The sequence below is a fragment of the Dasypus novemcinctus genome, chromosome 6, assembly GCF_030445035.2.
Source record: "Dasypus novemcinctus isolate mDasNov1 chromosome 6, mDasNov1.1.hap2, whole genome shotgun sequence".
Taxonomy (NCBI): Eukaryota; Metazoa; Chordata; class Mammalia; order Cingulata; family Dasypodidae; genus Dasypus; species Dasypus novemcinctus.
The window spans coordinates 28431191-28443676 of NC_080678.1; the positions used below are offsets into that span (position 1 = coordinate 28431191).

A 12486-nucleotide genomic window follows, 5' to 3' on the forward strand; every position below is an offset into this window, starting at 1 on the left:
TACATTGGAACATTTTTACGAGGACACACTAGTACTGGGTTTCTTTATTTTCAGAGAGTGTTGTGAGACTTCAATGAGATAATACACATAAAGCATTCAACACAAAAATGTTGATGCAGTGTGTACTTGATAAACAGAAATAATCAGCATTATTTTTTTATCATCATTATTATGGATCAGTGCTGTGTTACAAGTCTGACAGTGATGCTGATGCACGATGATGGTGGTGGGTAAGGAACACATATATTTTAGCATTTGGAATGACTGTACCAGGCATTTTATGTATACAGTTTCTCTTAGTCTTTAATGTAGGTATTATTACAGACGAGTAAACTGAGGCTCAGTGCATCTAACTGTCTTGCTCAGTCTCACTGGTTAAGTAGTAGAATTGGGTTTTGGGTCCCAGTCTGGATGGCCCCCAAATTTATGTGTTTTGGTCTACACCAGACTGCCTCATTTTGTCATGTAATTTTGAAGAAGGGTTTAATGGAGAGTTAAAGCTCTCCCTTACACTGTATTCATCTCCTTTTCATGTGAACATTATAAGGGGCAAGAATCAGGATCTTCCACAAAATAAGCATTTCTGATGTTCCTGCTCCACCTGTCACAGCCTCATCCCATAAACCCTCTTGGTTAACCAGGTTGGTCCCATGGTCCCTACATATCAAGCCTATTCCTACCTCTTTGCCTTTGGTCACCCTGTTTCTATCATCTCTGATCTCTTTCCTCCTCTACCTTTCCAAGTTATTCTAATGTCTGATGACCCAACTCAAGCCCCCTCTTCTATGCAGGCTTCCCTGGCCATTCCACGTTGTATAAACCTCTCCTTTCTCTGAGTTCCTAATGCAAGCAGGTCCTAGAACTTGTCTTAGAAAAGTCTCCTTTGATTAAAAGTACCAGACACTGCGGTCGCCCCTCGGGCTGAAGTGTGGTTTGCTGACCTGGTGGGGGGCGGCGGCCGCGGTAGGCCTATTCCAAACCGCTGCCCCTGTAATAGGGTGGTTGGTCGGGCCCACCGCCACCCCTGAAGGAAGCTCGGCATGGGCACAGAGTGCCCTCGGGTCTCCCCTTCTCGGCAGCCATGCTTCTGTGGCCGCCCCTCCTCCCAGATAGCGCCGCACGATGCCTTCTTTCTCCCTGCGCAGGCGCAGGGCAGAAAATTTCAGTCTGCCCTCTTCCCTCCCCCCGACAGCAGCAACAGCCAGGGGTGGGCGGGAAACTCAAGTCTGCCCTCTACCCCAGCAACAGCAGCCACCAATCCCTAAACCCCGCCACTTCCCCCAGCAACAGTGACAGCCAATCCCTAACCACCACCCCTCCCCCTTCCAGTACCTCCCACTGACCTTTCTCTGGCAACCAATCAGAACAGGGCGTGGCTTCGACCAATCAGCCTTCCCCAGCCCCTATAAAACTGTTGCCTCTCCCTCAATAAAGTTGGACTTGCGTGTTTACCTTGTCTCCACGGTAGCTCTTCTGCCGTGCGCCCTCCAGTCCTGAGAGCCCCCGACAAGGGCCTGGCCTCCCTTGTCCCCAGTTCGTCGCCTGCTTCTCTGGGCGACCCCCTCATCATCGGCTTTGCCGGGCGACCCCGTCAGCCGAACCACACAACCCCTGTGAGACTGACCCCTCGTCTGCTGCCGGACCGACCCCTCGTCCCAAGTGGGACCGACCCCTCGTCCCAAGCGGAACCGACCCCTCGTCCGCAGCCAGACCCCACCTCTACCGACCGAGCAAGCCGCCGCAGCGGGCGCCCAACGTGGGGCAAAGCAACCCCACCACAGCCTCACTCCATAACCTGGTGGCCCCCCCCTCCTCCCTTCTAGCCGTGGGGCTTCTCTCATGCAACATTGGTGCTACCTGAGCCTTGGTTACCTCATATGATCCACGGCGGTCTGGGAGAATCGCTGGATGGCTTTCTCCTTCCATGTTGGGGGCTTATACCGACCCGCTTTGATTAAGAGGAGCCTTGGATTTCTCAGGAGCGTGCGCTTGCACGTCTGAAGTAACCCTACCACAGCCCTATGCCCTCCTCTTTTCTCACCCCTATCTTTTTGCTCTGCATTGCTGCTCCTGAACCTTGGTGACCTCATATGATCCACGGCGGTCTGGGAGAATCGCTGGATGGCTTTCTCCTTCCATGTCGGGGGCTTATACCGACCCGCTATGATTAAGAGGCGCCAATAAAACTCTCAGGAGCGCGTGCCTGAGCACCTCCACCCCTGCCTTCATCTCTGCCTCCTCCCCTCCGCGTTTGCTCCCCTTTGCCTTGCTCCACTGCTCATCGTTCTGCCTTCCCCTCGTCGGGGCCTTCCTTTGGCCCGCGACCACCGTCGGAGTCTCATCGGCTCCGACCCCTCGTCTCACCGCGCACCTCGGCTCCCATCGCCGCGCTCTCAAGGTAAGGGCCCCTTTTCTTATCGGCTCCAAAAGGCCATTAGCAATGGGTAACATCCTTTCTGCTAAGCAAGCCCCGCAAGTTCGGGCCCTCGCCGGTCTCCTAGACACTCACCGGTGTAAGATCTCTTTGAAAAAACTCCAAGTATATTGGGACCTTCTTCTCCCCTTTAATCCGTGGCTTACCACGTGTCAGCTCTGGGACCCGGATACCTATACTCGCCTTATAGATAGGGTCACTTCTGCTGTGGAGCAGGAGGGTAAAAGATTCCCTCCTGGCTTATTACCGGCGCTTTTTACCATCCGCTCCTGCCTTCAAGGCGCCCCTACCATCGACTCCCCCCGGCAGCGCCACCGCCGCCGCCGTGATTGTCACGACGGTGACTTTAACCGGGATCCTGATCGGGATCCTGATGCCGGCTCCGACTCCGACTCTGAGTCGCTTGTTGAGCGCCTTAATAACGCGCTCGAAAATTGTCCCCCTAAACAGTGTAATCTAGCAGTGCCGAGCGCTGGTGAAGATGGTGAACTTCCGCCTTCTTCCTCACTCGAAAAGGGGAAGCATTCTCAAGATGGCGGACTTCCGCCTTCTTCCTCACTCGAAAAGGGGAGGTCCCTTTACCCCTCCCTTCCCCCGACGACTTCCTGCCTGGGTGGGCCGGAAGCTCCCTCCCCGCCATTTTCGCAAAGCGGTCCGCGGCCATCTTGTAGCCCACAGCCAATTTGTGGCCCGCCGCCATTTTGTAGTACCACTGGGGATGGCCCGCAGCCATTTTGTAACACCGCATGGGCAATGGCTCCTCTCGTGCCCTCCACGCCAGCGGCCCCCCACGGCTCCGCCTCCCCTGGGCAGCCCCCTCCATCCGATCCGTGGCAAGCTGCCCCACGCGCGGCCCCCTCTAGCCTATTTTTGGACCCGTATGCCTCCCCTGCCAGGCGCGAGTTCTGTGAGTCCCATGCCCGGGCTGCTGCCCTGGACTTTGCCCGCTGTTTCCACCTCTACTTGGCCTCTCACCCCCAATATGCGGGGCCGGGGGCTGAGGCTGCCTTCTCCCGCTGTTTTGCTGAGCTCTTCCTGCAGCACGTTGAAGCTGAGGTGGCCCGGGCCTCTGGCTCCCTCTCACCACCCATCTTGGCTCCCCTGAGTCCTGGAGCGGAGATCCCACCACATGACCTGTCCCTTGAGAGCTGCAGGGTGGGTGGGTCCCTGGCTGTGCTGGGCCCTTCTCGGTCATCTGAGGACCTGGCCAGCCCCCTCCCTTCCTCAGTCTCTTCCTCTTCTACGACCTCCTCAAAGCCGAAGCTAAAGAAACGCTTCTCCCTCCGCTCAGTGGGTCGCTCCGTCCACAGTTCAGTCCGTGGAATCCTGCAGTGGCGGGGGACCGTTGACCCACCCTCTCCAGCTGGGCCCCTGGAGACCTCCTCAGGCCCCCCAGTCTTAGGAGGAAACAGCAACTCCAACTCCTCTGGTGGGGCTGGGACCATTGGTAGGGGACTGGTTGGTGATGAGACGTCCCCTGGGGAAAGATGGACTCACCGTTTTGAGAGGCTGAGACTGAGTCAGAGAGGGGGGGCCTTGAAAGATGGAACAGGGATGGTGCAGAGGGAAGAGCTGCTGAGTTTCATGGGGACTGAAGAGGCAGCCCCTGACCCAGCTGGAGTGAGCCGGAGAGGAGGGGCAACCGGGCCTACCTCAGGGGGAGGAGGGCAACCTCAGTGGCAGAAGTGCCGCTTACTGCTTCGGAGTGAAGGAGAAGGAGGAGGAGGAGGAAGTCGCCTAGAGTTCTTTGTACCACCCAAGTCTTCTCGGCCGCGACTCAGCATTCCCTGCTCCACTATAACAGACGTCCGAACGACCACAGCCCTGGAGATGCCTGACCGGGAGAACACATTCGTGGTTAAGGTGGAAGGCCCCTCAGAGTATATCCTGGAGACAGCCGATGCGCTACATGTGAAGGCCTGGGTGTCTGATATCCAGGAATGCCTGAGCCCAGGACCTTGCCCTGCCACCAGCCCCCGCCCCATGACCCTCCCTCTGGCCCCTGGGACCTCATTCCTTGCAAGGGAGAACACAGACAGCCTGGAGCCCAGTTCTGTCTCCATTGCTGCCTCCCATTTTGACTCAATGGAACTGCTTCCCCCAGAATTACCCCCTCGCATCCCCATTGAAGAGAGACCTCCAGCAGGGACAGTTCATCCTCTCTCAGCTCCCTACCCTCCCCTGGATACTCCAGAAATGGCCACAGGGTCATTTCTGTTCCAGGGAGAGTCAGAGGGAGGTGAAGGGGACCAGCCCCTCTCAGGATATCCTTGGTTCCATGGGAGGCTCTCTCGACTCAAGGCAGCCCAGTTAGTGCTGGCAGGAGGTACTGGCTCCCACGGCGTTTTCCTGGTACGTCAGAGTGAGACGAGGCAGGGCGAATATGTCCTCACTTTCAACTTCCAGGGCAAGGCCAAGCACCTGCGTTTGTCACTGAATGAGGAGGGCCAGTGCCGAGTCCAGCACCTGTGGTTCCAGTCCATTTTCGATATGCTCGAGCATTTCTGGGTGCACCCCATCCCTCTGGAGTCTGGAGGCTCCAGTGATATTGTCCTTGTCAGCTATGTCGTGTCCTCCCAGCGGCAGCAGGCGGATGTCCTGCAGGGAACGGCGCCAAATGCCAGTGATCCAGCACCAACTGAGCCAGCTCACCCTCCACCCCGAGAGGCAACCATCCAACCCTGAAGTCCGTTCGCTGCTCGCACTCTACCGTCAGTGCAGACGCCGCAACCCTCACCATGCTGGCGAGCCAATTAACATAGTCTCTCTCCCTTCGTACAGGTCAGCTATCAGCGACTCGCCACTGCCGAGGACACCCCCCCACTTCATCTTCTCGGCCTCCTCCTACCTGACCTCTTCCTGCTCATTCTTCCCGCAGGTGCCCCAAGTCTTCTGTAACCGCGGCCCCCCATGCCGCCATCGCTCTCAAGCAGCTCCAGCCCCGCTAAACGGCCCACAACCCGCTTTCCCCGGCCCACGGCCTGCTTTCTAGCATCCAATAACGTTTCTGCTTTTGCCTCCCCATACTTCTGCGGAGCTTCCTCCTGTCTCGACCTCACTCCTCTTCTCAGCCATCCAAAACGTCCTTTCTCGTCCCCCGCCCCCCTCCTTCCTTTTTTGCTTGAACCCCCATTGCGTTGCAGATTGGGCCGCCCCATGTCGGCCCGCCCCATTAACATCGGCCTCTCTTGCGCCCGTGGAGACTTTGGCCTTCTTGCTGTCCTCGCCTTCGTCTCCACCACTCCCGACGCTGCCGCCACCACCGCCGCTGGTGCCCTGAAGCGACTTGTCCTCACAGCTGTGATCTTCCAGACCATCACACAGTCTGCCTCTGCCGCTCTTCGCCGCCAAGGAGAGATCAACTACCTGTAGCGCGCTGTCACTCTGGACTTTTAACAGCAGATGGACCTTATAGCCGCTGAGATCAACGAGAATTGGACATTGGCCATCCTTGTTTGCAACGGCAAGATACCGCCCCCCCAAATTGTACATTTGTATCCCCGTCTTACCCACCTCCCTCTTCAGCCCCGCTTCCCTCATTGCTTGCTGCCTCTTGGGCCTCGGCTACTTGCTACTGCTGCCATCCTGGCCCTTATTTGAAAAGAAGGGGGAAATGCGGTCGCCCCTAGGGCTGAAGTGTGGTTTGCTGACCTGGCGGGGGGTGGCGGCCACGGTAGGCCTATTCCAAACCGCTGCCCCTGTAATAGGGTGGTTGGTCGGGCCCACCGCCACCCCTGAAGGAAGCTCGGCATGGGCGCAGAGTGCCCTCGGGTCTCCCCTTCTCGGCAGCCATGCTTCCGTGGCCGCCCCTCCTCCCAGATAGTGCCGCACGATGCCTTCTTTCTCCCTGCGCAGGTGCAGGGTGGAAAATTCCAGTCTGCCCTCTTCCCTTCCCCCGACAGCAGCAACAGCCAGGCGTGGGTGAGAAACTCAAGTCTGCCCTCTACCCCAGCAACAGCAGCCACCAATCCCTAAACCCTGCCACTTCCCCCAGCAACAGCGACAGCCAATCCCTAACCACCACCCCTCCCCCTTCCAGTACCTCCCACTGACCTTTCTCTGGCAACCAACCAGAACAGGGCGTGGCTTCGACCAATCAGCCTCCCCTAGCCCCTATAAAACTGTTGCCTCTCCCTCAATAAAGTTGGACTTGCGTGTTTACCTTGTCTCCGCGGTAGTTCTTCTGCCGTGCACCCTCCAGTCCTGAGAGCCCCCGACAAGGGCCTGGCCTCCCTTGTCCCCAGTTCGTCGCCTGCTTCTCTGGGCGACCACCTCGTCGCCGGCTTCGCCGGGCGGCCCTGTCAGCCGAACCGCGCAACCCCTGTAAGACCGACCCCTCGTCTACTGCCGGACCGACCCCTCGTCCCAAGCGGGACCGACCCCTCGTCCGCAGCCAGACCCCACCTCTACCGACCGAGCAAGCCGCCGCAAGACACCATTCAAATTAGCTTACACATGTAAACGGAATGTACAGAAGGACACAAAGGTACCTCTTGAAAACTGAAGGGCAGTCATAAAGCTGGGTCTTATGAGGGACTTCAACCAGGACCTGGGAGTCTCAGGAACCAAGGCTGTGGCACTCTCTTTCTTCCTTTCTTGGGCCTCATGTCTCCTCCCCTCTGTCAGCCTACTCCATTCTCTCCTTAGAGAGGGTTTTCCATGCTTCTCCATGTCCACAACCTAGGCAGGACCCCTAATCCCATATATAACAGGAGTGGAGTCCCATCAAAATACAAGCTAAGGACTTATTTACATACAGGCTTAGCTTTTAAAAAATTAATTATTTCCAGATTACAGCAAGTAGGTTGGTTTCCCTCCCTTTCAAAATCGAAGATGGAGAGAAAGGGAGATAAATTGCCAAACAAAAGCGGTGTGCTAAGGTAGACTATCACAGCTTCCAGAGACTTGTAAAGGGCATGCTCTTTCTCATAAATCACATATGTGCATAAACTTAAATGCACATTACAGTGGCTGAAGCACAGTCAAAATTGCTGCATTTTTTGTTTCAATAGCATTTGATTATTCTTGTGATGTTATTACTATGATTACAACTGTCGCAATTTGCCAGTGTATAGAGATGGCTTGCCCAAAGAAATGCAGCTCGAAATCAAGAATAGCAGAGATAATTTTCTCTAAGTATCCATTTGGAGGGCAATTGGTCAGGCAGCATTCCATTTGGGAAGCTCCATGTGCTAGAAAAGAGCCTGGGCACTTACAGATGGGTAGCGGGGAGAAGGGTGGAGAGAGCACTGACCTTGACCCCATGCTTTGCCATTGAATAGGCACGTGGCTTTGGACAAATCACTTCATCCTTAACCCATTCTGAAGTTCTAAAACATGCTACACTGCACACTATCTAATGCTGCCAAACCTTTGCATATGCTGTTCCCTCTGTGGAAAATGTCTTCCGTTTTATTCTCTCAGGTCAACTTGACAAATTGTCTTCCTTCAGATTTCTGCTTAGACCATCTCCTCATTAGATCTCCCCTGGTCTCCAGGTGGAGCCAGTGACAAATATTCCTCAATAGGAATTTGGACAGCTATTAACATTTGTTAATACTATGCATATAAAATAGTATAGTGGTAGTGGGGTTCGCTTATCACCTCATATTATAATTATTTGTCTCCATGCTCGCCTGCCCTTTCAGCTTGTAATTATCTAATTATTTTAAAAACAGGAGGTGTGCCTGACTATGACGCTTGGTAGACATTTGATAAATATTGGTTGAATAAATTTCTTCCACAGTAAAATAAGAATAATACGGAATTGTGGCAAGGAGCAAGGGAAAATATAAATATTAAAGTGCCTTGTAATGATCTCTACACATGTCAAAGTTTTCATAATCTCCCAGCCAGACAGAGAGAATCTCGGTGAGAAGTCATGCAGCTGCCCAGGAACACAACTGGTGCCTGTGATCTGGCTCTCTGAGAATCCAAGTCTTCTGCCTCAGTTCCTGAGCAGGGAAAGGAAAACCCATCCTACTGTAAGCCAAAAGGGAAAGGTATGGCTATTTTCAAAAAAGTAAAGCGTAGAGAGATCTAGTGAATGGCAAGATAGAGTAATGCTTTGGAACAAAACCCAACCTTTCAAAAATTGTATTCACACACGGATTCTGCCATGTGCTTGTACTTTGCATACAGAATGGCTCTGAAATGAGGGCTTTCCTTTCCTTAGAAGGTCTGAGAGAAGGGTCTGGATTGCTCTGCAGCACTCGCTCCTTTGACAGGATCTAGGGGAACATAAGGCATCAGGAAGGCCATGGAGAGGGGTTTGGCTCAGGGGGTGATTCAGGGAAGGAAGTTCCTTGGCTAGGACACCCCAGGGTCACCCTCTGTTACTGCTGGTCAGTACGGCGGCCCCGGGTGAGGGGTGGCCTTAATGATCTTCCTGCCCTCCCATGGCCACAGCTGGAAGGCCCAGGAGAAGACACATTGCAGAGAAAAATCTCAGATCACAAAATGGTGTGTGAGCCTCAGCCTTAGCTCTAGGACTTGTTCTCCAAGGTTTGCCAGAGACTTCATCACTGGCAGGCAAATATTTAGCCCAGTAAGTCACTTCTAGAACTTCAGGTCCATGGTTTGTTTTGGATGTATTTTCTGGGAGTGGGGGCATGACCTGAAAGGAGCTGCTACTTTCTTGGGGGGGGGGGGGGTTAAAAGCAGCCCCAGCCTCCAGGATTGGGCAGGGCAGGTCCTTTTCTTTGTTGTTAAAACTGCCGGAGGCGAGGATTGGGAATGAAGATGTACAATGTGTGTCATACGTGCCCTGATTTAAGTCACCTTCCTGCTAGACAAGACGGAAGGTCCCTGAGGGGAGAGGCTATGGCAGGCTTACTCAGCCCCACCAACAAGCACGGAATAAAAGGCAATGAATCACTGAAGGAGGGAATGAATGCACAAATCCACTTAGAAACGGTCCATGCAGACAGGCAGGAGCACCAGCTGTTTTAGGAGGAAAGTGTTGTAGGGGCAGGAGGTCAGGGATGACACTGGCTCCTAGGGGAGGACTGGGTCCCATGAAACCAGGGGCCTATTTCTCCCCAGAAAGAACATCCTGCGTATCTGTTTCTACCTCCAGGGGTCAGGGTGGAGTAAGCAGGGTCGGGCAGGTTTGTAGACCGCGGGTGGAGCTCCCACCCACCACCTGGGTGAGGGTCTGGGGCAGCATCCTGAGTATTTACCATATAAATACACAAGTCAAGTTTTCTTTTAAATAGCACCATTTCCAAGTGTATACACAATGTAATTCTAACTTGGCAGATTTTAAAGGAGGAAAAGTCTAGTTGCTAGTTCAGTACTAAAAGATCTGGTATAGAAATAGATATGGAGCTGCATTTCACCTGCTATGATTCGAACTGAAACAAACCACGAAGAGGCAATACCTGCCCAAATTAATACTGGAAAGTTTACTACACCTTCACTTCTCGTAACAGAGATGCTACTACCAGTGACTCTTCCTGTAGACACTGTGTGGTCCGGACAAGCCCACTTATTTTCCTGGACTCCCCTTTTCATCATCCCAGAACTGGCAAGGGGGCAGCTGGCTTGCTCTGTGCTTCTCTGGTCTTTCTAATGAGGTTCCCCTCATGGGAGAGGAGGGAGAAGGAGCAAAGTTCAAAGGAACTACAGCAGTCAGCTGGGCTCTCTGACGATGCCACCTTTTAAAATTCAGGAAAACTGCTCATTTGTCTTAGTAATATATGTATGTTTGTATAAATAGTAATGATTATATACAAAACCTTCTAAGAACACAGATTTATCTTGGTAGCTGAGCCATATTTCCTCTCGATTTCTAGTTCCCACTGGCATCACCACCTCATTCCTTAGGATGTTGGGAAGCTCAGAGCTGGACGACTCTAGGGCCTTTTCTAGCTCTAAAACCTCAGGATTTTCAAACAAATTAGAAGCAAATGGCTCCTCCACCTTTGCCTCTAACAAACTCACATTCCCTTTCTTTGTTCTACATCATTCTGATCTGAACCTTTGTTTTTTGATTAAAAAGTTAAGGGCAAACAGCTGGGCCCAGAGCCTCAGTGGTGTTGCAACACCTACTCTCCAGTTCACTGGACTCACCCAGGACAATTAACAAGGATGTGAGGATGGACAAACACCACACCAAGGAAACGAGAGAACCTACAACTGCAAGCAAGAGAGTCCCATCCATCAGCCACATGGGCTCGAAGCTCTCTCTCAAATTAGAGGTGGAGTGGATATTACCACCCCTAGAATCCTCCGGACTGGGGAATGAACTATGGACTAGAGAGGACTTACTGTTATTCTACTATAGACTTATTGTGACTCTAGCAATGGAAGAACTTACATCATTGATGAGGAGGTAGTGGCCACTGGAGGCTCTGGGGGCAGGGAGAAAAAAAACAGGTATAATATGGGGGCTTTTTTGGGACTTGGGAATCATCCTGAATGACATTGCAACAACAGATACAGGCCATTTTATATCTCCCATAACATGCAGAATTGTGTGTGAGAGAGTGTAAACTGCATAGTGGACTATGGTCCATGCTCAGCAGCAATGCCCCAGGATGCATTTATCAATTGCAATATATGTGCCACACTAATGAAGGATGTTGTTTATGTCGGAGGGTGTGGGAGGTAGGGGGAGTGAGACATATTGGAATTCCTACATTTTTGGTGTAACATTTATGTAATCTAAGTATCTTTGAAAAAAAATTATTATAAAAAAAAAGTTAAGGGCACAGCAAACGTATGGGATTCTTTAGTAAATCCTTGGATTCAGTATGCACCCTTCTTTGCTGGACTAATTCCTTTCTGACCACCCTGCTCCTCAATATCCCTGATAAATTTTGGTATAAAACATTCAGGAAAATTCCTTTCCAGATATGTTGCCCTCTACTCTAAAAACCATCCACAATCCTTTCAGTGGATGCCAGTTAAACCACTTGTCCTTGAAAATATGTTGGTGAAAAACCTATTGGGAGAATACCTAGTCACTATTTATATCTTTAAATGTTTTGGTCTTAGGTAATTAGTTTTAAAATTGCTAGACCTATGCTGGCACTGGTGAACTACTTGGCCATTTTAGAAGCAGGCTTGGGTTGTTGAGGATTAATAGTGCTGACAAGCACTAGGGTTATGGGCAACAATGGCACATAATACCTTCTGAGTTCCTTGCACTATTTGCCAGCTTTCCCCATATAACCTAACCAGCTCAGTGGAGATCTGCCTCACTGCTAGGGGTCAAAGAGCAAGTCTCCCTTGGCTGCAGCAATTGGGGAGAGCATCTGGGCTATGCCAACTAGAAAATTACTTAGGTCTTTAAAATTGGAATGGCTTCTTCATCCCCTGGCACAGGAAGCTAGTAGCTGCCATGCTCTCAACCTGGGGGCCACAAGGACCCCATTTGAAGGACTATCTCAAAGATGGCTCTCAGGCATCACATGTGACAATTGCATGTCACTAACAGGAATTGGCCAGCTCAGAACACCTGTTCATCAGTACATTCAGCACCTTGTCTTTTGCGGTGCTCAAGACCACATGAGAGGGGTGCGGGGCAAGATGGTGGCTGAGTGAGCACAGCTGAGATTCTCTCCTGCAAAGAAGTGGCTGGGCAGCGTTGGAAATACTTCAGGACCAGGCTGTTTCAGGATTTCGCAGGGCAGGAGGTGTCTGGACATCGATTTGGTGGGAAGGTAACAGAGAAAATTCATGTATAAGATATAATTGAGACTCTATTACACAGAGGCGGGAGCTGCACGCGGGAGGCTCCCTCCTGGGGTGGGTGGAGCTGCGGCACCTGCGCTGCGGTGGTGATTTCTGGAGGCTCTGCGGTGGTGATTTCTGGAGGCTCTGCAGTAGTAGGGAATTCATAAGCCCTCAGCGGGCTATTGGGGGGTTAATAGGACAGGAGGCCTTCGCAGACCAATTTGGGGAGACAGATGGGAGTTTTTTGCGAAGCGGGGAATTTTTTATTGTGGACACAAATAATAGTGCTTCCGCCTAGAGCCCCACCCCCCGAAGGCTGGCTGCTGATCTGAAGCAGCCTTAAATTTTTCACAACAAAGAGACATCACCAG

The 12486-nt window shown here is 52.2% G+C and overlaps 1 pseudogene; it reads left to right on the forward strand.

Annotated features, from left to right (window-relative positions):
- The first annotated feature begins 217 nt into the window (after positions 1–217).
- LOC131278872 (SH2B adapter protein 1 pseudogene) lies at positions 218–5154 on the forward strand (annotated as a pseudogene).
- Positions 5155–12486: the final 7332 nt, after the last annotated feature.